General features: G+C 42.4%; 1 protein-coding gene across 1 annotated transcript in view; it reads left to right on the plus strand.

The window, feature by feature from the left end:
- LOC137430265 (inactive phospholipase C-like protein 2) overlaps nucleotides 1-24,052 on the plus strand; it is a gene marked incomplete in the record, with an annotated part of 270,693 nt that overhangs the window by 163,853 nt on the left and 82,788 nt on the right.

Here is a 24,052-nt window from a genome sequence, read left to right on the forward strand (position 1 = left end):
GGTTTTTTTGGGAGGTCACCCTGTACTTCTTGGGACTGTCCACTGCAGAATCCCACACGGCGTCGATGTTGTCTTGGCTCTTGGTTACTGATGCTGGCCTGCCACTGTTGCCCTTGCTTTGGTTGTGCACTGTACCCTTGTGCTCAAAATGTTTCACAATACGTTGAATGGCACAAGTTGTGGGTCCAGAACGTGTTCTGAGGTCGTATTCCCGGCAGAACCTCTGGCGGGTGTCTACATATATGATTTATTCTCATACCACAGAGCCACCACTTTTGTCTTCTGCTCAACTGTCAATGGCATCGTTGAGCTACGGAGCTAGAAATCCCAGGGAACAAATACCACGATAACACCACCAAACACTGAAAAGGAAAACGGTATATATAAAAAAACAAAGAAATGGCAGGAAGTCAAAGTTCTATCCACCTTTTTGAAACACCCTGTGTATATATATATACATACACACTCATGGGAGAGTGAGGTGACGGGGAGTATAAAGCATAAATGAAAAGGGAAGGAAACATAGCAACCTGCAAGTAGATGAGGGAGAGGTACATGAGGAGAGGAATGAAGTAGTGTAGGTGACCAGGTGAGAGGAATGAAGTTGTGTAGGTGACCAGGTGAGCAGCGAGCCTGGATTTTTGGGAGTTTCACAAGGATGGGATTGCTCAAAGAACGCATGCCCCCTGGAGGGATTCGGTGGGATTGGTTAGAGAGATGAATGATCTCAAGTGGGATGGTAGAACATCACCTTTTTATGTTGTATGGTCCATCCATTCAGGATGACCTCCTGTAACATGGGAAGGGATTAAGAATGACCCTCAATGAGTGGACTAGCATATCATTATCTCACACCGAAGGTCATTAAGCAGCCAAATGTGTTTTTTTTAACCAACAAATACTGAGTGACAATTCTCCTGAGACAAGCTTGACTTCCTGAAGATTACAATCTAAATCCTTATTCATGCTCTCTTCAGCTGGATTTGAAACCAAAACCTCTGGGATTCCAGTTAAGTGTCTTCACTAATAGGCCACTATTGTACCCTTCCGCTCTTAAAAATATAAACTGTGCATAGAATGGATCGCCCTTCTCATGTAATTTTTTCCCCCTTTTTGAAAATAACAAAATGATGTGTAAAAGTATTGGCTGACTTATTGAAATACATTTCGGGAACAACACAAGAGTACAAGTTAAACTTGGCACAAGGGCTGTTTGAAAGTTTTATCGTTTGGACCAAGGCTAGGTGGTGGGTATCGTTGCAGAACGTTCATTCCCATTTCGGTTGTCGTTTATTTGGTTGAATGATGGATGTTGCCCTGAAAACGTGTCCCCTTTTGCCCTCGCCATGGGTTTTGATACTCGTCCAAGCCTGGAGAGGTATTATTCGTGATTGAATCCCAGCTGTAGCAGTGTGAGGATACCCTGAAATATATGCCACAAGCAAGGGTGAGAGCGTTTTCCTGCGGCTTAAAAGATAACCATAGTAACGCCATGCACGTTCGACTTGCAGTGCCGGTTCTGAAGTTTTTCTTCTCGGATCTCTTGCCCTTTTTAAGTGAGTCAGTTACTCACTCATGAATGACTTTTGATGTTGGTCCAACAAATTCAATTTTGATTTCAAAACAACATTTGTTTCCTTCCACAAAAGCAACATTGGATACAAAAGACTTTCTTTTTTTTTTGTATACAACATTGAGGCTCTTGTGAGAGCTAACATTGATCAGAAAAAAACAAACAGACACATAAAACATATGATAAAGGGAGCAGCAGACGAGATGGGGAGAGAGAGGGAAGCACACAAGTACAACAGTAGAGAACAGGGACATCGGGAGATCTGTGGGAGGGAGAGGGCTAGGGAGGAGGAGGCATGGGAAAGGGGGGGAGGGGTTGGGAGAGGTATAAAACACATGGACACTGCTAGGACTTCCAGGAAAGAAGTCGGTATTTCATAAAAGTGGATCTGGGGTGAATTAACGGGGGTAGAAAATATCAAGGTTTTTTATGGCGGAAGATAAGAGATGGTGGTGAACAGCTGTTTTGAAGACCTGGAGGGAGAAGTTCAATTTAAATGCCTGAAAGAGGCTGAATCCCAAAAGGCTTAACTTGTAGCGTTAACGCCTTTACACATACAAGGTGATATTCCGAACAAAATATGAAACATCAAATTTAGTACGAGGTAGAATTGCTTAGCAATACAGTACATGTCCCCTAGGAAGTTTCATTTCAATATGTTGAAGGGGAAGGGGAAAAAGTCTGGAAAATTTGCCACCAGTAAACACATCCTTTTATTTGGGCAGTGTATAATGCAGAGTTCGGTTCCAAAAATAATTAAAAAATAATCCGATGTACATGCTGAAGCAAAATCATGCGTATGGCTTATATGTATATGCAGTACAATATATCGTGGTTATATACCTGGGATCATTGCTATTGCACTGGGCCATGGACTAATACGTAGGCCTAAATCCTAATGCCTGCTGATTTGGGTGGAGTCAGGCCAGCTGTCCAGCCAATTGGTGTAAAGCAGTGACGTGGAGTCAGGGCAGCTGTCCAGCCAATGGGTGTAAAGCAGTGGGGTGGAGTCAGGGCAGCTGAAAACTGAACCATGTATAATATGGTTTTTCCAAGTTCAAAAAGGGCATAACTCAGTGGGAAATTGGCAAACTCAAACTTGCTCTGTAACTTATCATGAATAATAAAGCCATATACCAAGTTTCAGTTGAAGATGTTAAAGGGTATGGGAAAAAGTGCAGGAAACCATAGGTGGGACAGAGGGAGGGATGGATGGATGGATGGACAGACAGATGGAGAGCAAATCTATAAATCGCCTCTGGGTAGGAGACTAATAACAAATATAAGTAAACCCTGTTCTAAACTAGAATGGCACTCAGTAGAGAGCAAACCTCGCCAGGCTGAACAGGTTACATTTTGTATCCCACTGATAGGCCGGACCTGCAGCTGGACCTGAAGCAAAATCTTGTCACCAAACCAACTCGCCCGCCAAGTTTTATCATAACTCGTCCATAACTTTTTGAGATATCGTGCTATGTATCGGTTTTAGCCCTATCACTTATTAGAGCAAATGGTAAAGAATCACTTTAAAAATAAATAATTATCGTATCCGAATACATATTCAGATCTTCACCAAAATCGAATCGATTAGTCCTTGTCACACACACAACCTCTCCACCAAGTTTCGTCCGAATCCGTCCATAACTTTTTGAGATATCCTGCTTACAGACAAACAGACAGACAGGGGTCAAAACATAACCTCTGATCATCTTAGTTGGTCGAGGTAAATATACAATGGATTCCTTAAAGGGTCTATATCCAATATCGAGATACTAAATATGTCTCAAGTTTGAATTGAAGTTCGTCAATGACGGGGATTTGCTAATACTATCTGGTCGATAACTCTACAGTTTAGGACCAGATAATTACTGAGGAGTGAATTGATAGTGTTGAGTAAATTAAAGAAATGATCAGCCCAAGAATACATCTCGAGAGATGGAGATGTCCCAGGGCAGGAATGCGCTCTCAGCAAGCTGCTGTTTTGCCCCTCATCAGTAACGGTCTGTACTTGAGGTGAAAATGAGTAATTATCAGATCGTTTAAATGTTCTGTGGGTGCAGCAACGATGAAGCAGCCATTTTGACGGGAATCACAACGTTCCTTGCAGTCATGCACAGACTCACTGGCATAAACCACACAGCACATCCGGTGTTCTGGGTGCATAAATATTTATTAAATGTTGAAATACAAATTCCGGCTGGGGTTGTAGTCTGGGAAAGACTGAAGCTCCCGCTACGGAGCAGTGCCAGCTTCTACACTACTAATCACCTCATCAGTCAGCCTAGATAGGCTGCAGTAGGCATTGCCAGCCCACCCACCCTGAAGGAAGGGAATCCATATACTGTGTTTAATATATATTTACATTTGATGGAGATATATGATGAGATGAGATCAGATGTACCATACTCTTTGCAGAGTGTCTGTGCTGCCGAAGTAGTTTCTTGGCAGGAGTTATTCTGGGTAAATTGCCATCGCCTTTCCAGCAGTCGGTCATGGTGTGAATTTGGAATTTGTTCAGGGTGTTGGAAATGGCTCAACTACTCTTACCGAAGGACACCCAATCACATCTCACAGTCATCTAATAAATATTAATGCCCAATCAAGTCTCAACAGGCTTGCATTGTGCAGCTTTGATTGGTTGCTTCATGTGACTTTTTTGGCTGGAAGGGCAGGTGGTTGTTAATTATAAAGTCCTAGCAACAGCTGGAGATAATTGATTAGGTGAGAGCTGGTTGGTTATTCCTTCCAATTACCGGAGAGATGTGATTTAAAAAATCAATTTTTTTTAATAGTGGGTGGGTGGGTGGGCTGGCAATGCCTACTGCAGCCTATCTAGGCTGACTGATGAGGTGGTTAGTAGTGTAGAAGCTGGCACTGGTTTTTTTTTTTTTACCGGAGAGATGTGATTGGGCCATGGTATTTATATGATGACTGCTATTAGCATTGCACGTGTTCTATGAATGCATTATTTTGGAGGCCATGAATATCCATTTGAGCACCCTTGATATAGGCGAGGGCTTACTTGGTACTCGGCACATAAAAGTGTAAGAACCAGGCGAAGGACAGCAAGAAATAGAGGTTGATGTAAGAGCATGTGTTTTCAAGACAGATGCTGAGACGGTGAGATAAAGGATGGAGCACACCAGGGGAAAGAGACACCAGTGAGGTTGCTTTGTTCAGCTTGGGGAGATTTGTCATTCAAAACGATGCTTTTGTGAGTCTCATAGTCGGTGTTTGTCACAGGCCCAACTTCCATCCTTGTTGAATTGGCACCTTGGTTGGCATTTGTTCCTGCAAGATTTGTGACTTTGGTGAGCCATTCATCAAGCTGGTGATTTGCCACAGGGAGATGAGAATATTATATTGTGCAGGGCCTGACAGCTCGACTATCCTTCTGTAGGTGGCTAATGTTATTTTCTTGGTACAAACTGGTACACTTTGCAGAGAGAAACTTAGCAAAGCACCATTTCGCAGCTGGGATATTCCATACCAATTCGACCAGAGCCGTTGTCCGACACTTGGATTTTGCTAGAAAAGATCACCTGGGTGCTTTCAGGTTCGCCGTGTTTTAAAAATGTTAGTCATTCCTTTAAAAAATAAAGTCCCCCTTCGACCTGTGAACTGGAAAAGGTCAACTTGAAGTGAAAAAGTGGCTTTGACTCGACAGATCACCCTGGGCTGAACCTATAAGGTACACCCATTTGTAGCACATATTTTGACTCGTAATTAACATAGCTTTCAATAAAAAAAACATCAGGAGCCCCTAACTCGCTCTTGGTAAGTTGCGAGACAAGGTAGGTGTGAATGATTATTTTTTTATTTGATGTAAACGATTGATTTGACCTTCAGGCCAACCCTTTACCCTGTAGGAGATGCTGTTTCTAAAATGTTGGTATTGCTGTAAGATCCCTCGGGACCAGTCTTCAAAATTTTGTGAAATCCTTTTAGTTTCAAGTGCCCCTCCGCCCCCACCCCAACTGGTCATTAACCTCCAATGAAAATTTCATTTTTGCCTTTTTTCACTAATTTTAGGTCAAAATAACTCACAGATAGTGATGTGATCTAGATACAAAAATTAAGCACTGTGTAGCTGAGGGGTTATGAACCCGTTACCAGCTGTATGAATAGGCGAAAGGACATGTAACCGGTGTGCAGGTAATATTTGTCTCAAGAAGAGGTTGAAGAACACCACTCTCTCCTTAATGCTAAGTATGATGACACCGCTGCCAACACCGGCTCCAGGGAAGCACACCACTTTGTGCCCGATACCCTATGCAAGATAAAAGCCTCATTTACCAATCAAAGTACTGAATTCCGTGTAATGACAGTGTTGAAAGAAGCAGTGATGACAGTGTTGAAAGAAGCAGTTGTCCGGAGGGTCCTGCTCTGTTGCATCTACAAGTTGGTGATGGGGTCAATGTGTTGTTCGACAATGAAATGTTCCTTGGAGAAGTTGAGAACATCTCAGATGATGGAGTACAAGTGAAGGTTATCCCTCCTGCCTGACCAAACACCTTCAAGTGGCACTTCCCCGAACACTGAAGTCCTGTTCTATGAATGGAAGAGCATCATGATGAAATTTTCGCTCTTTTTTCCAGTTCACAGACGCTACAAGTTTAAATTTGATGATTACCTTTGTGATGTGTGGTTTCTATAGCAGTGTTAACCAACCACATTCCGCATGCAACTTTTACAATGTTTAGGATCCCCTATATTTCTGTGGTTATATATTTATCATAAGAACTGAGATTTTTAGTTTGATTCCAGTTGGAGTATCATGGTAATCTATTTTTTGTGTTTTCGATCAGTTTGTAGCTTTTAAAACGCAACTAGGTGAGGTTTTGGTAGTTTCAAGTGGGTCATCGTAACAATGAAATCTAAGTTACACACACAAGTTCATCACCCCCCAAACTAAGCAAGTGAGAAGTATACCTGGTGTCACATTTTACTCCAGATTAAATCCCAGACAAGGCAGAATTTAAGACAAATGCCATTTTGGTTAGGACTACGTGGTACTTTAACATCACGTAGGTCAATCTAAAGTGAAACCCCTTTGCCCCTTCCTCCCCGCCGTGAGATATTTTGGCCCTAAGTTTAGTAAAAATTGGAAATATTAAATTCTCAGAGGACTTCAATGACCAGTGGGGAAACTTGAAACCAAGCGTGTTTTTGTAAAAATTTGTATACTAGTCCCTCGAAGGTTCTTACAGCAATACTGTACTAACATTTTAGGACTTATGTCCCCTTCAGGGTAAAGGGTTGGGCTGCAGCTGAAGAAAGCTCTGTTCATCGAGTCCTCATTCATTGGCACACAATGGAAACATCCAATTTGAGCCCAGAGTGATTTGTCTTGTCAAAGCAACTTTTCACTTTAGTTAGACCTTTGCCAGGGCATAGGTCGAAGAGGAAAAGGCAGGAAAGATAATGTCTCGCTTTTTTGAACTCAGTGAAAATGACTAGCCAGGTGAATTTTTCTTGCAAAATCTGTGGGTTGAGCAACAAAATGCCCCTTTTCTGGTTGAGTTGGCGTGGAATGACCCAGCACCATTGTGCTGCACACAATTGTGTTCTTCTGGCATTGCTTTATCCTCACCTTTACAATCGTTTTCATGGTAAATTATTTGTGACGGCCTCTACTGCTTACGGATCTGTCAGGTCAATCATAAACTGCTTCATTGGAGTTGCAACTTCCTCTACTGTTCACTACACTGCACCGTCAAGTCGATAATCACAAGCTAGATACATCAACTCAATACATTGGCATACTTTTACTGCTGCCCTGGTTTCAGAATTCAGAGAATATGGCAATGCATTTTGTGAACTGTTGTTTTTGTGTATTTGCTCTGGAAACACTGAGCCTCCAAGATCACCATAATGGCCTCGTATTGAAGGGGAAATATCCACAGAGCTGAACAACAAAGTGATTGGAGCGATGCAACCTCAACAGCTTCTCTCCCCTGGTGTGATTTTTCTTTTATTTCACTCTCATCGTCCGTCTCTTGACCACACTCTTTGGGCATATGCTGACCTTTCTTTACTTGCTCTACTTCTTTAGTCTTTCATCACTCCTTCGTCTTGTGTTCCAGGCATGCCCTTGCCTCTCAAAGGCCAATCATATGGCTACTTATTGCTTCCAAAGCCCTGACTTTCTGGCACATGGTTTCATAAGCCGGTGCATATCTTTGCTTGACCAAGTAGCCATAAAATTAGCCGTAAAAGAAGACTGCTTCTGTCTTTTTTGGTGTTGCTAGTCAGGTGTTTGCTATTCCTTATACAGTATTCGTTTTTATGATTGTCAACCAAATTCACATTTGATTACTCTACTTGACTAGCATTACAAAATACTACATAAATGTATGATAGAGCAATCATAACCATGCGTGTAAAATTTCTGTAGCATTACAAAAGTAATGACATCGCCTTCATAATATATGTCATAAAACGAAGCATCACAAAAAACTAGATATCCTGCCATTGCCAAGGTCTTCCCCGGTGCCCACGAAACGATGATGGTCATATTTCTTTCTGGACCGCCATATGACCTTGACCTTCAACTTTTAGCGATAGACTGTAAATTAAGAAAATGTGTCCTTATCTACAATCTATCCATAAAACTCAACATCATGAAAATAGCGGGAAAATTATTCAAGTAAAAAAATGTGTTTTTGGTAATTAATGACGATCCAAAATAAGTTGGTCAAGGACAGATATCAAATGCACAATTACAGTGTAGGTCAACAATTGTGATTGAAGAACATTTTGTAATAAGGCCAAACCGTCTTTGAGATTCCACATTTGCAAAATGCATTTTCTTTGCAGAACGCTATTTGACCTTGCCCTTTAGCTCAGAGGGGGATGATGTAAAAAATTTTAAAGGGCAAATGTGCCATGCTGTAGGCTATCTAGAGGGAAATTGTGTTCTGGTCCGACAAACCTTAGTCGAGTATTGGTGAAAAATGTTAAAATCTACAATATAAAATGAGTCGTGCATGCATCTGTGTGTGCAGTGCATGTATGTGAGTTCCACCCCTACCCTCTACCGTTTTCACACCTTGATACCTCGAAGACCCCTAAATATCCAAAGACCATTTAGAGCCTCAAAACCCCTTTAGACCCGTATGACCCCCACAACCCCTAAAACCCAGAAGACTGCTACTATCCCAAATAACCTTAAGACCCTTTAATACCCATAAAACCTCCTAGATCCTTTATAACCATAAGATCCCTAATGACCCTTTTGACCCCTAAAACCTCTTCGACCCACTAATACCCCAAGACCCCTTAAAGTCCATAAGACCCATTATAAACCTAAGTCCTCTAAGACCCTTTTGACCCCTAAGAACCCTTAGACCTTTAAGAACCCCAAAACACCTTCGACCCTTTATAACCCTAATACCCTTTATGACTCCTAAGACTCTTTAGACCTATTGGACCCCTAAGATCCTTTAGACCTTTAGGACCCTATGACCCTGTAGATCCTATAGACGCTATTGAAACCTTCAGACCCCTGAGATCTTTTGTCTGAGGGCCTTCTGCAGTAACACTTGAGGGCCACCAGCCAAATTCAAATGGCCCCCCATTGGTTTACCCCCTCTTAAAAAAAAAAAGCTAAGAGGGCACAAAATATAATTCATTAATTCGTTTTCTTTGTCCTTTTTTCAGGTTCTGCTCATCTTGGTTGGTAGCATATAGTCTGTCTGCCAAGGGCCAAACAAAAACTTTTAATGGCATCTATCTATAATTCCAGTAATCTCTGTGTGTTTGTTTGTTTGTACGTTTGTCTGTGACCGCTGTTTCTCGACAACCACGGGTCCGATATACTTTAAACTTGCCAGGTATATTGCTGGGGACCCGAGGATGTGCCTTTTCAAGGTTTCATATTAATCGGACAATTACTTACCGAGCTATGTCCAAAAAACGATTCAATCAATCAGAGAGCAGCGAGCTATCGCGTGTGCCGAACGTGGCGAACACACTCTGCCTCGGATGGCACATTTGAGAGCGTATTCATTTATTTCCCGTCGGCAAACTATGTTGGCGCTATGTTGGCGTTAAACGATGTTTTAAAACTAATAAAAACCATTTCATGTAAATAGAGGGGGGGGGGGGGGGGATTGTCACTGTACTCGCAAGCCGTTCGCCGTTCGCTTTGGCGTTGCGAATGAACCAAAACATTTCATGGACCAAACCATTTCATGTAAAGCGTTCGCCGTTCGCTTTGGCGTTGCGAATGGACCAAAACATTTCATGGACCAAACCATTTCATGTAAATAGAGGGGGGGGGGGGGGGTTGTCACCGTACTCGCACCCACGTACCCACGTACCCACGTACGGGCATTGCACCCACGTACGGGCATGCCCTAGTTTTTTGTTAATGCCAGCAACCATTCTTAAAATGTCACTTGGGGTATGACAATCATCACCTGGGGGGAAGCCACGCAGGATTTGTGTGTTTAAGTTCACTCAGAGGTCAAATGTCATCCAGGGGGCTTATTTTGGAAGTAGTACCATATAGGTGCAGATTTAACCACATAAATAGGCTTAAAACTATCCTATATCATAGATAGTTATCTATAAAAGGTATTTTGTTGAAATGAAAAAAAAAAATTTGGGGGCAAATGTCAAGTGTTGAAGGTCACAGCCCAATGGTCAAAGGTCATATATAAGGTATTTCACTAAAAAAAAGTCATGATTACTTCAATTTTTGTTTTTCAAATGACTCAATTTCACTCCTTTTACTTGATATCGAGAATAAAAAATATACAAAATAATTTTGGATGTTTTTTTTTAGAAATTATTAATTTTTTTCAAAACAATGATTTTGTATTTTCAAAATATCACTTGTGTATTTTTACAGTACCAGTGCAAACTTAGCTATATGAAGATATTCCATAGTTCATCATCAAATAAACTGTAAATCTGCAGCAGCCTCTAAGATCATTGGACTTGTGCATCATCTGCGTAACATGCACACTCATACTTACAAATCTGGCTTGTATGATAACACCCGCATCTTGCTGTGCTGCATTTGGTTTTACATTTACATCCGATAACATGATGCAATTTTTCGTTCTGAAGGTCCCAACCGGCTCCGAGATACAGCTCGGACATTGATAGAAAAGAAAAATGAGGAACCCCCCCCCACCCCCCCCTAAATGTTGGTTTAGTACTCTGAGGGGTCTAAGAAAATCTGAGGTATCATTGAAAACTTGGGGCATTAATTGTAAAACAAACCCTACAACAGGTATTGTATATGGAGAGGCAAATAACTCTATCAACAGGTATCGAGGCTTAAGTATAGAAATCCTTAGTTTTTGAATAATATATTTTATATAGCTTTTGCATCCTCTTAGGCAAGGGTCAAATATACCTTCTCAGAATGTTTTTCATCGGTTGATTCTTCTGAATCTAAATTTATTTCATTATCGTTGAATGAGGAAACCAGTTTTTTTTTATTTGTCAGACATTTCAACTGCATAACCTTCCTGATATTGCAGGCTGTCTTGCAGAATAAGCCACCTCCTGTTTTTTTTCATCATTACAGTTGTACAAGGATGAGACATAGAGTAAGGGCTGTTTGGCCTTTCATATATGTAACACCACTTAACATACACGACATGACCAAATGTATGTGGACACCCGAACATCACACGTCTCATTCCAAAATCATGGGCATTCGTTTGGAGTTGGTACCCCCGTTTGCTGCTATAACAGCCTCCACACTTCTGGGAAGGCTTTCCACTAGATGTTGGAACATTGCTGCGGGGATTTGCTTCCATTCAGCCACAAGAGCATTAGTGAGGTCGGGCAATGATGTTGGGTGATTAGGCCTGGCTTGCAGTCGGCGTTCCAATTCATCCCAACGGTGTTCTGCAGGCCAGTCAAGTTCTTCCACACCGATCTCGACAAACCATTTCTCTATGGACCTCGCTTTGTGCACGGGGGCATTGTCTTGTTGAAACAGTAAAGGGCCTTCCCCAAACTGTTGCCACAAAGTTGGAAGCACACAATCGTCTAGAATGTCATTGTATGCTGTAGCATCAATATTTCCCTTCACTGGAACCAAGGGGCCTAGCCCGAACCATGAAAAACAGCCCCAGACCATTATTCCTCCTCCACCAAACTTTATAGTTGGCACTATGCATTCGGGCAGGTAGCGTTCTCCTGGCATCTGCCAAACCCAAATTCGTCCGTCACACTGCCAGATGGTGAAGCGTGGTTCATCACTCCAGAGAACGCGTTTCCACTGCTCCAGAGTCCAATGGTGGCGAGCTTTACACCACTCCAGCCGATGCTTGGCATTGTGCATGATCTTAGGCTTGTGTGCGGCTGCTCGGCCATGGAAACCCATTTCATGAAGCTCCCGACGAACAGTTGTTGTGCTGATGCTGCTTCCAGAGGCAGTTTGGAACTCGGTAGTGAGTGTTGGAACCGAGGACATACAATTTTTACGCACTACGTGCTTCACCACTCGGCGGTCCTGTTTTGTGAGTTTGTGTGGCCTACCACTTTGTGGCTGAGCTGATGTTGCTCCTAGACGTTTCCACTTTACAATAACAGCACTTACAGTTGACCGGGGCAGCTCTAGCAGGGCAGAAATTTGACGAACTGACTTGTTGGAAAGGTGGCATCCTACGACGGTGCCATGTTGAAAGTCATTGAGGTCTTCAGTATGGCCCGTTCTACTGCCAATGTTTGTCTATGGAGATTGCATAGCTGTGTGCTTGATTATATATACCTGTCAGCAACGGGTGTGGCTGAAAGAGCTGAATACACTAATTAGAAGGGGTGTCCACATACTTTTGGGCATGTAGTGTATGTGATATAATATTCACATCAAGTTTCCTTAATCTACCTCACAAACCCTTTTACCTAACCTATTGGCAAGATGAGGTCTCTGTTGTCTTATAACTGAAATGAAGACAATTTATTGTTATATAATATATATAATGGGGGCTTTTTCATCCATCCTAACGATTTTAGACTTGGAACAGGGAGCTGAATGTCCACTCCTAAAAATGTGCAATGTAGCACTCTCTGCTTACACTTTACTAGTACTGGTGGGGGCTACCCGGTGCTGCTCAGTGTGGAGAGAGGGGCCTACCGGGCGCTGTTCGGGTGCTTTGAGAGGGATACCCGGCACTGCCTGGCTGGATGAGCTTTTCCCGGTGGTGGTTTTGCGGTGTGTTGGACATTGAATAGCTGTGGAGGTATTGGCCTCATGGTAGTTACTTTTTGCCTCCTGGCTGGCGGCAGCGCTGCCTGACCACACATCCAAATACACAATTTATAGCGGCCTTTGGTGGCCTCAAAACAGACGTCAAGGCCAACATGTGGCAGCTTGAAACATTGCCCAGATTCTGAAGTACCGACACACAAAATTTGGGGCCTCTAGGGGATATGGTTCCACCGTGAAAGAATAACATGCAAACACACAAACACTTTTATAATATGTACTGCATATGGATTTAATTAATTTTAATTACATTTTATTTATTCATTGTCAGAATAGACTTCTCTAATAAATAATCAAAAGAACACCCATTCTCCTGAGCTATTCTGATATTCCATTCTCAGATTGAATGTGCAAATATACTTTCTCAGCCATTTTTCGTTTCACTAGAATCAATCAAACAGTAACTGCTTATTGTACAAAAACTTTGCTGTATGTATTTGTGATGTTTGATAATCTGCTCATGATGTCTTCTTGTTTGTTGCGTGGACTTAACTCGGTTCGGCCGACCTATTTTCCTGTTCGTTTCTTTTTTTCCTTCTCTACCATCACGACACCATCTGACTTCACACTCGGTTGTGTTTGAGGAACATTTCTTCACTTTGTTCTATTTGATGCTCCCACTCCATTGAGAATTTAACCATTTCACTCGGTACCTGAACAGTTTTTTTTAATTTTATTGTTTATACAACAAATGGTTCTGTTATTTAGGACCTTGTCTTGAGGCAGGTAGCCAATTTGTACAGAACACTGCATGCCTTGACCTTTCCTCAAGCAATATGCTCATCTTGTGGCAAAATTTTCAACAATGCTCCAAAAATGTGTAATCAAGATTCCACTATGCCTGCAAGTACCGAATGTACTTAGGCCATCAACTAGAAAATTCTCATATGGTCTGTTAAATAATTGTTCCGCTCTTGCATTATGAGCTGGCAGGTTAGCTTCAAGAGGTTTGTGCACCAGCTCTTGAGCCGTATAACCTGGGTTTGGGTCTTGACCCAGCTATAAACGGTCACCCTGATAGGACTGGTTGTTGTGGACATTGAAGATCCTATGGTGTCTCTCATGAAGAGGAGGCGAGTTTTCCTCGGCACCCTGAACAAATTGCAAATTTCTGCCTCTAGCTGAATGTCAGAGCTGGCCACTAATTTGTGAAAGACCTGGTAAGGTCCACATCCTAAAAAGAAAGTGGAAATAATTGGGGCCTTTAAAAAAGTACGAGTGATAGAAGTTGGCTTCATCTCTGATGGTTTAACTGTTTTTGGGGTGTTTTAAGTGCAGGATATTTAAAAGAGAAAAATCGTGGTATTTTGTTACTTTGCAAATCAAAGCTGTTTGCTTTGTTTGAGAGCTTGAGCCCAATGTCCTGATTAAACAATGCAACTTCAGTTTGCTTTTCTTTTACACAAACAGATAAATGTGCTTACTACTTTTTAATTTTGGCAATTTTTATTTTTGCAGTTTAATATATAGCTGAGCGTCCCAAATTAATCAAGATGGGGGGGGGGGGGGGGTGGTCAAAGCAGGGCAGGAACTTGGTACCATTGGACCTCACCCCTTATAAAGGGTGGAGGAGGAGGAGGAGGAGGAGAAGAAGAAGATATATATCAGATGCATATGGCTGCCAAAGCAGTTTCTTGAACACTGGGCACAATCATGGTCGGGGCATCGCTCCTACCCAGGACACTCGAATGGCTCATTCATCCCAGTAAGCTGGTGCTCATTTTGCTGACCTCGAAAGGATGACAGACTGAGTCAACCCCTCCTGGTGTTAATTCAATGACCGACCAGGATTTGAACTCAGGACCCTAGAATCCCAAGCCAGTATCCTAACCGTTAAGACAACACCAGGCATTTATTTATATATTCGTCTGGCCACTCTACCATTAAGCCCAGATAGGTGGAGTGTTGCAGTGATGGTTGTCCTTCTGGAAGTTTCTCCCATCTCCACACAGGATCTCTGGAGCTCAGCCAGATTGACCATCGGGTTCTTGGTCACCTCTCTTACCAAGGCCCTTCTCCCCCGATTGCTCAGTTTGGCCGGGCGGCCAGCTCTAGGAAGAGTCCTGGTTGTTCCAAACTTCTTCCATTTTAGAATTATGGAGGCCACTGTGCTCTTGGGAACCTTCAATGCAGCAGAATTTTTTTGCAGGCTCCCCCAGATCTGTGCCTCGACACAATCCTGTCTCTGAGCTCTGCAGGCAGTTCCTTCGACCTCATGGCTTGGTTTTTGCTCTGATATGCATTGTCAGCTGTGAGACCTTATATAGACAGGTGTGTGCCTTTCCAAATCATGTCCAATCAATTGAATTTATCACAGGTGGACTCTAGTAAAGGTGTAGAAACATCTCAAAGATGATCAAGAGAAATGGGAGGCACCTGAGCTAAATTTCAAGTGTCATAGCAAAGGGTATGAATACTTATGTCAATGTGATATTTCGGTTTTTTATTTTTAATAAATATGCAAAACTTTCTAAAATCATGTTTTCTCTTTGTCATTATGGGGTATTGAGTGTGGATTGATGAGGGAAAAAATGAATTTAAACGATTTCACCATAAGCTGCAACATAACAAAATGTGAAAAAGTGAAGGGGTCTGAATACTTTCTGAATGCACTGTATGTATATTGTTGCGGATTTGAGAATCCTGTGTTTTTTTTGTAAATATCACCCTGTGTAAATGTAGTAATTCTTGTAAATACCTCAGTTTTGTGTGTAAAGGTCAAAGGTCGTCCCCCTTAGTTACTCCATCACATGCACGTAGAAAATCATATACCCTTCTAAATAGTTATTTCCGTATTATGTGTATTAGTTTAAGGCTGTGTTTCCCATTAATTGACTCTGCATTGCATCGAATTGAAATAAGATAGATCCCCTTACAATTGCCCCAAAACCTCCATTTCCAACTGCGTCATTGCCATTCGCATTGTCAGCGCCTTTGCCTCCATTACGCACGCGGTCAGCTCGGAGAAGAAAGGCATGTCTCCACCTCGTCATCAGAGGGAGGAGTGAACCAACCCTGATCAACCAACCAAGGATGGGGGGTTTGGCTTGAGAGGGCGGGGAGAGAACGATCGGGCAGTTTCGCGAACGTTCCAGGGTGTGGCGCTATATAACCCGTCACGCGACGCCCCCACCCAGAGAGATGATTGAGGGAGTGAGATGAGTGAGCAGTCCACCGGAGTCCAGTTGAGGAGGAGCTGGGATGCACGTTTGAACCAACCGCAGCTTTGAGACCACCGCAGTTTCGACACGCAGTTTCGACACGCAGTTTCGACACACAGCTTTGACACGCAGCTTTGACACGCAGCTTTGACACGCAGCTTTGACACGCAGCTTCGACACGCAGCTTCGACACACAGCTTCGACCCGCTGTTAGTGTTACGCGGGAACCAGATTGCGGTGGCATCGGTGGCATCAGTGGCCGTCGAGGTCGAGCCCGACGTCCCGTGCGGGAGCAAGCTCCAGCTGAACCTTCCTCCCTTTCCAGGTCCTGCCTTCATTCCCCATTCGTGTAAGTCTGATTGTCGTCTGTTTTGTGTGTCTTGCCCTGGGGTATAAGTAAGTTTGTATAGGTAAGCTAGTATTGCACTGTGTCTTCTTCTTCTGTAAATTCTTTTCGTATTTTTCCTCCTCCTTGGTTCCTTTGATTGTGTAAATAGTAATTGGTTAATAAATCCCTGTTCTTCCTACCTTGCCTTCTTTCCTTTACATCCGTTTCGTTTTAGTGATTTCCCCATTGAATACCTGTGGCACGATTTGGCCAACGTTTCGGATCGGGTCTAGTAATTGCTAATGGTTTGAGCCGCGGCTGCTAATCCACTCGGCAATTAACATCTTGTCCGCGGTCTCGAACGAGGTTGCTCACCTGCCTCCCTGGAGGGAGCTGGGCAGCTTCAGGACTCACGTCGGTCAGTCAAAGACAAGGGGATTAATCCCCCCTTGGTAAGGGGAAAAAGGGCCGACGGGGAGATCCGCACCAATATATATATATATACCGTGCGTATCAAAAAAAAAGGTAATCCGAATTCAAGGGATTAATATGCAAAGGTTATTTATTTTGACAATTTGCATGTGGTTTACTAATTAAGAGGAGATCCTCAGCTTTCCATTGAACCTTCCATGCATCATTGCTGTCACACATGACCGAGTACATGTTCATTGAAAATGACAAGTTCAAATCGCATTTTTACAAGTTTGGCTAATCGATGCAAGTCAGGATAATTGGTGCAAAATGAATGTCAGATGTGAACTTTGTGAATTCCACATGCTAAAATACATATATACATAATTACATATATATACACACACACTAGTGGGGTATTATTACACATTGTAAGCAATAACGAACCGTGCTTCGTACATAGGTACTTAATTTACGGACGGTTTCCAACGGTTCTGTGATTATTATTTTTTCCCCCGGTGTATGGGCTTCAATGTCTCTCAGCACATGAAATTTCAGCTTTATATTTCACCCGGAACGTACCGAACATTAATATCAATCACTCAGTGAGTCAGTGAGTTGTTAGAATGAGCATTGTATATCAGATATTCCAATTGTATTTTGCAGCTTCGTGAGATGTTGAGTTTTCATTTTTGCAGCTTAAAGAGACTATTGTGACGTATGCTCATGGGTGAGCAGCATGCATAATCTCGGCGATGATTTTCAACGTAACATCTCCGGTCGTGTGATATTAATGCAAGCTGTGCCTTCTTTCTCGTTTAACTTTTTGATTTTACTCTATTTGCTGAAGTTTTACATAACTTTTCATTGTCTGAAGGTCGTGGAGGCGCTTGCACATATCTATTTTTCGAAGTAGAATATTGCCAGGTTTATTTGATATTAAATTTAATGTACTCATGATGATGACAGCAATGCTGTCTTCACTTTTCACAGTTGCCATTAATTTTCGTCAAACGTTCCATTTTTTTTCTTTGGTATTATATATCTATGGCAAAATGTGAAATGTTATGAATTTTGCTTTGAAGGATACTGGAGCCGTTTTATTGTGCTCGGGCGCCTTTATCGAATCCTAAAAATCACAAATTTGAGTTTGACAATTAACAAGCTGTTGGAGGCCAACTGCCAGCCAAATATACATAATACTTGAACAACTGTAATATTGGTGTATTCAAACATTAAGTAACCCACTGTGCTTGGGTGTCATCCAGAGAGGACAGAGGAAAGATTGGCCAATCATCACTCGGTTAATGATCAATCAGACACTTTATGGCTTCACTACAACTCTTTTTGGACTTGGTAATGGTCATCAAATAGATGAAATGTAGTGTTTTTGACAACCTATGAGGAATGAGAGGATGCATATAATGAAATGAATGAGTGGGTGAAGAGGTTAAAATGTTGAGGGCAAAAGTTCTTTCTAATTTGTTATTTAATTTACAAAATATTGTTACGGAACCCGACGTCGGCCTATGGTTCCCCTTTGAGGGGGGATTAGTCCCCTCGTTTGTTACTGACCGACATGGTCCCTGAAGCTGCACTGCGACCTCCGGAAAGGCCGGTGCACAGCCCCGTTCGTGACCGCGGATAAGATGGTAATTTGCCGAGCGGATGGCAGCCGCGGCACGAACTGTTAACAAAGACTAACCCGATCCTGAACGTTGGCCAAATCGTGCCACAGGTATTCAATGGGGAAAAGACAAAGACGACGGATGTGAAGAAGAAGAAGACGAAGGCAAAAGGTTGGAAATACGACTATTATTTATTATTACTATTTACACAATGAAAGAAACCAAGGAAGAAGGAAGGATAATAAAATAATGTAGAAAGGGGGACAGACCAGAAGGACACAGTGCAATTTCTAGCTTATACAGACTTACTTATTACCCAGGACAGAACACACAAAACAAACTCACGTACACAAAAGGATGGAAGGACAGGAATCGTTTGGAGGGATGAGCAGGTGGAATCACAGGGCACAGCGAGCAGGTCCACTCCGGGCGGGAAGTGAGGAGCCGGCAGCTCCTTGTATTCGGCTTTACACCACACACCGGCAGGGTCACTCGCTGCCCCGTCAGGGCTTCACGCGGCTGGTTGAAGCGGCTCTTTGTCAAAGGCTTTTCGTATCTCTGACGCAACCCTTACTTGTCAAAGGCTTTTCGTATCTCTGACGCAACTCTTTCTTGTCAAAGGCTTTTCGTATCTCTGAATCAACTCTTTATTGTCAAAGGCTTTTCGTATCTCTCACGCAACCACCACCCAAAGGCTTCCGCGTTATCTCCGTATATCTCTTATATCTCCCTCGGGCGATCAAGCCGCCGGCCTCCAGGACACGCCCATCGGTGATATCGCCTCGGCCCTGATTGGTCGCGAGGGCTCACCGATCCCGCCCTTAGAGGAGGCGTTGGCAAGGCCACGCCTTGTTCCCGGCGCTGGGCCGACTCCTCCCACCTTCGGCTCCGAGATGACCTCGTGGTTAATGGAGTCTTGCAGCGAAAACAACAACCCACAGCTGCAGCAGAATTCAGCGAACCGCTCAATGCAGTTGGCAATTGAGGAAAGGGGAATCCATGGAGGTTCTGGGGAAATTGAAAGGGGATACTACCTTGTTTCACTTCGGTGCAATGCAGTATTAGTTAATGGACGACATAGCCTTAACCTAATACACACAATAAGGAAATCACTACCAACAAGGAGGAAATCTATGATTGGCTAACGCGATTGTATATGACCTAACTAAGGGACGCCCTTTGACCTTTATACACAACTGGAGGAAGGAGGGTGATATTTTTACAACAATAATAAAACACAATTCTCATTTCCACAACAATATGTTTGGGTCACACATTTGTGAAGGGTCAATTGGGCGAAGGCAACCAAACTATTTTCAAAACTTATTGTTGTACATGAGAGGCAACATAATGGTTCCTCTTCTTATTTTGATTTTCTCAAGTTATCACACTATCCCTCCTATCTGTGCTATGTAATAAGTACACTATATGACTCCTTATGAACAATACTGTGTTGATTTATGTATTATCTACTAATGGCCTTGTCTCATGTAAAGGTACATGCATGTTTCTTAATGCCCTTGTTCTGTAGTTGTTAAATGTACAAGTGCTTCCTTGGATCACCGTAACAATCAAACAGTTTCAATATTGCTCTTGATTTGTGGTTACCATTCAGATGCCGCTCCACAGTTACCTCGTCTCACCGAGTGAGTATTTACAACCTCTGTTGATAAAGCTGGGAAATTGTTTTATTCCCTTGGAGCTCTTGCCTCCTTTAATTACTTGCATCACCTTGCCATCGAGATCAACTCAAGATGATAATTGTATAGCTTTCCTGGAGGCAAGGCAGTTCTGTAATTCGACATTTCCATAAAACTTGCTTTGCTCCAAAATCATGCCAGATTGTTGTGGTGAAAGTTTTCATTTGATGGGAAAAATCCTTCTTTCTACCCACTACTTCCTCCCCCTTTCCACCCTCACCCCGCATGCACGTACACAGGGAAGTGCAATAGGGATTACGGGGATGGAAATTTGCATTGAAAACTGGGTTTGAATTGCAATGCCATCCTGCTAGCCATCTGGTGATTTACCAATTCCTTGTGGTGCACCTGTCATGTTATACTGAACTTCGTTTGTGAATGAAAATTTTGTTCCACGAATTGGGATGTTTTGGCAGTCTTTCAAATTGAAAGGGTTAGCTCGGATGATTTGACGTCCTACGCGGTTGATGCTCAAAAAATGATTACATAAGATCTCGGCATTTTACTTGCATTATTCTACCTTTGGAGGATTTTGTTCCATACGCAGGTTTTGATGACGTCGTATTTATCGTTATCTTCAGCGCTATCATGTTGGTACGTTTTGGTGGTTGCTTTGAACAGATCTTTCTTACAGTCAAGTTCCTGTGGGAACGTTTGTTGAGTTTAACAACTTGATATAATTGGTTGCTATGGAAATATTTATTGATGGTTTGTGCTCAGAACTTTCCATGGCAACCATTGTGTATTGTGAGTTGATCACCATTTTTGAGCATATACTGTACATTGTTCATCAAAGTCGATTATTGTTTGTCAATCGATTTTTGATGGAGAATCTCTTTTTATGCTCATGTGTGAAAATGTATGATTTAACAAGAATGCAGACGAATGTGCTGAAAATCAAGATTATTGACGTTCATTATTGATACACGAGTGCTCATGAAAATAAATATGCATTTTGATTTGTTCTTTCGACCGACCACCTCGTTCGGATAGTGGGTCTTTTGTGAGATGCAATTTGATTGCAAGATCCTGAATGTTGGTGCCATGTCCTCCTGTTTGTAAAATGTGCAAATGCATTGAGCGAGGATCCATTCTGTGGATTCTTGCAGGAGAATTCAAGGAGCAGAGATAATTATTTTAATTATTTTTTGTGAAACTGCATGGTAATCCCAGAGTCTAATCTGATATTTGACAATGAGCGAGGTTATAACTGTGCAAATGAAAGCTATTCACAATCTTCTTTCGTGATCTTGTCTCCCTATGAATTTAGAGTACGGGGATGGTTGCAATAATTTATAGTTTCAATTTATAATGTACTTGAGGTATAAAGGTTCCTTTTGGCATTATCCTGATTACCAATTGTCACATGTTGCACATGGCATTAAAATCCAATTGCCACACACAGCCATTTTTAGCTCACCTGGAACGAAGTCCAGGGGAGCTTATGCGATGGCACGTTGTCCGTCGGTCAGTCCGTCCGTAAACACTTGAATCTTCTTCTCTGAAACCGCTGATGGGATTGCGACCAAATTTGGCACAAATGTTATTTGTTGTGTGGTGACTAAAGTTTGTTCACGGCATTAAAAAAAATATTGGGGTCTAAGGGGGTTTACCGGGGTCAAAGTGGACCCAGGTTTGACCCCCAAATTGGAATTTGCTTTTTCCTCTGAAACTACACGGAATATTTCGATGAAACTTTACCACAACCTTCATCACCCGTGATGTACCGAAGTTTGTTCACGGTTTTTTTTTTTTTTTTTGTATACTGAATCGAGGCTCGTGAAAGAGCTAACATTTATTTCACAAACAAATCAACCGGACAAACAAAATATACAAAAAGAGGGAGCGGAAGACAAGATGGGGAGAGAAGGGGAAGCACACACACAACCACAACATTTGAGAGCAGGGAGAAGTGTGGGAGGGAGAGGGCTTGGGGGCAGGAGGCGTGGGAAGGGGGGGGGGGGGGAAGAGGTATAAAACACAAGGGGACCGAAATTAGTGGGGGTAGAAAAGATCAAGGTTTTGGATGGGGGAAGATAAGAGATGGTGGTGAACAGCTGTTTTAAAGACCTGGAGGGTGGAGTGGGATTGAAGAGAGTGAGGGAGTTTGTTCCAGAGGCAGGAGAAAAGAGGAATGAAGGAGTGAAGGTGAGCAGAAAGTCTTGATTTTGGCAGTTTAACCATAAGAGGGTTGCAGGCAGATCTTGTGCGAACTGTAGGAATATTTGGGGGACAGAGCCCAGAGAGAGCTGGGGGGGCAAAGCCAGAGAGGAGTCGGTAGAAGACGGAAAGACCACCAACCTGCCTGCGGTGAGTGAGTGAAAGGCCCTTGGAGTTAGCTTCATCGCGGGAGATTCCAATGATTCTGAACGCTTTGGTTTCAACAGCGTGAAGACGAGCTAGGTGTGAGGCAGGAGCACCAGACCAGAGGGGAGAGCAGTATTCCATAGAGCTGCGGATGAAAGCCTTGTATGTGGTGAGGAGCTCAGGTGTGCCAAGGAAGGACTTCGCACGATGGAGGATGCCCAGTCGGCAACTGGCTTTGGAGGCCAGATTTGAAATGTGGTTTTCCCAGGAAAGATCATGGCAAATAGTGAGACCCAAAAGCTTGAGTGACAGAACTTCTTGGAGAGTATTATTCAGAAACTGGAAAATACTAAGAGTCCAAGTATACAAGTAAGTCCAAATACTTAGGAATACTAAGAAAATCAATGTCCAAGGGCTTTACGGGGGGGGGGGGGGTCAAAGTGGGTCCAGGTTTGACCCCACTAAATAGGTATTTGGCTTCTTCTCGGAAACTACACACACAATTTTGAGGAAACTTGTGTATTCACCTCTATTTGTTTGTTACTTGCAAAATCGAAGATTTTTCAAGTATATTGGTCGGTGGACATTGTTATTTCTTGGGCCCAATTTTTTTTTGGGACAAGTATGTTGATTACTCCGGTTTGTTTGTGTGTGTGTTTGTTTGTTTGTCTGTCTGCTCACTTGTACTTGCCTACAGTTCACAATTTTAAACCGATCTTCTCAAAACTTCACCAAATGGTGGAGTTTGTGGTCCGACAAAATCCTATATCGGACCAAAGGTCAACAACCATTTCAAATTTCTAAAATCTTCAATTTTTATCTGATCGACTTGAAATTTGAATTCGATTTTCATATCAGCTAACTGAATTCGACCACCAACTAATTTTGAGATCAACATCAGCCAAAAGGTCAACAAAGGCCTAAGGTCAACCCCTTTTCTCAAATTTCTAAAATCCTCAATTTTCATCCGATTGACTTGAAATCTGAATAGGATTTGCATATCAGTTTACTGAAACCAACCACCAACTATTTTTCAGGTCAAAATCGGCCAAAAGGTCAACATAGGCCGAATTTCTAAAATTTTCAATTTTCATCCGATTAACTTAAAATTTGAAGACGATCTGCAAAGCATCTCACTGAATTAAACCACTAATTCTTTTTGGGGTCAAAAGGATGCTCTACTGAGTGCCATTCTACTTTGTTCTGTTTTGCCAAGTGTCGCTCTATGAGTGATTTGTTTTCATTCTGTCTGTCTTTTTGTTTGTCTGTCAATAGCCTACAGGTCACAATTCGAAACTGATCATCATTAAACTTTACCAAGTCGCAGAGGTAGTCACAACTGAGAAGTCTGGTGACTTTGAGGTCAAAGGTCATGGGTAATCCTGAGGTCAAATTTCTGAAATTGTCATTTTTCATCCGATTTACCTGAAAATTGAAGAGCAATTGCAAAGTGCATCAGTGAACTAGGAAAGCAACGATTTTTGAGGTCAAAATGTCAATGGTCATATCAATTTTCATCTGAAAAAGTTTCAATTTTCATCCCGTTGACCCGAGCTTTCATCAAGATCGTCAATTTTAATCTTAATGAAATGGGCAATTTGATATATCCATGGCAACTTTCTTTAGGGGGGAAGGATGGGGTTGGATTTTGTAAGTATTGTGCTCTGCATGGCGTCTTTCTTGTTTGTCTGTTTGTGAGCAGGATATC

Source organism: Myxine glutinosa, chromosome 6 (assembly GCF_964187855.1).
Source record: "Myxine glutinosa chromosome 6, kmMyxGlut1.1, whole genome shotgun sequence".
Lineage (NCBI taxonomy): Eukaryota > Metazoa > Chordata > Myxini > Myxiniformes > Myxinidae > Myxine > Myxine glutinosa.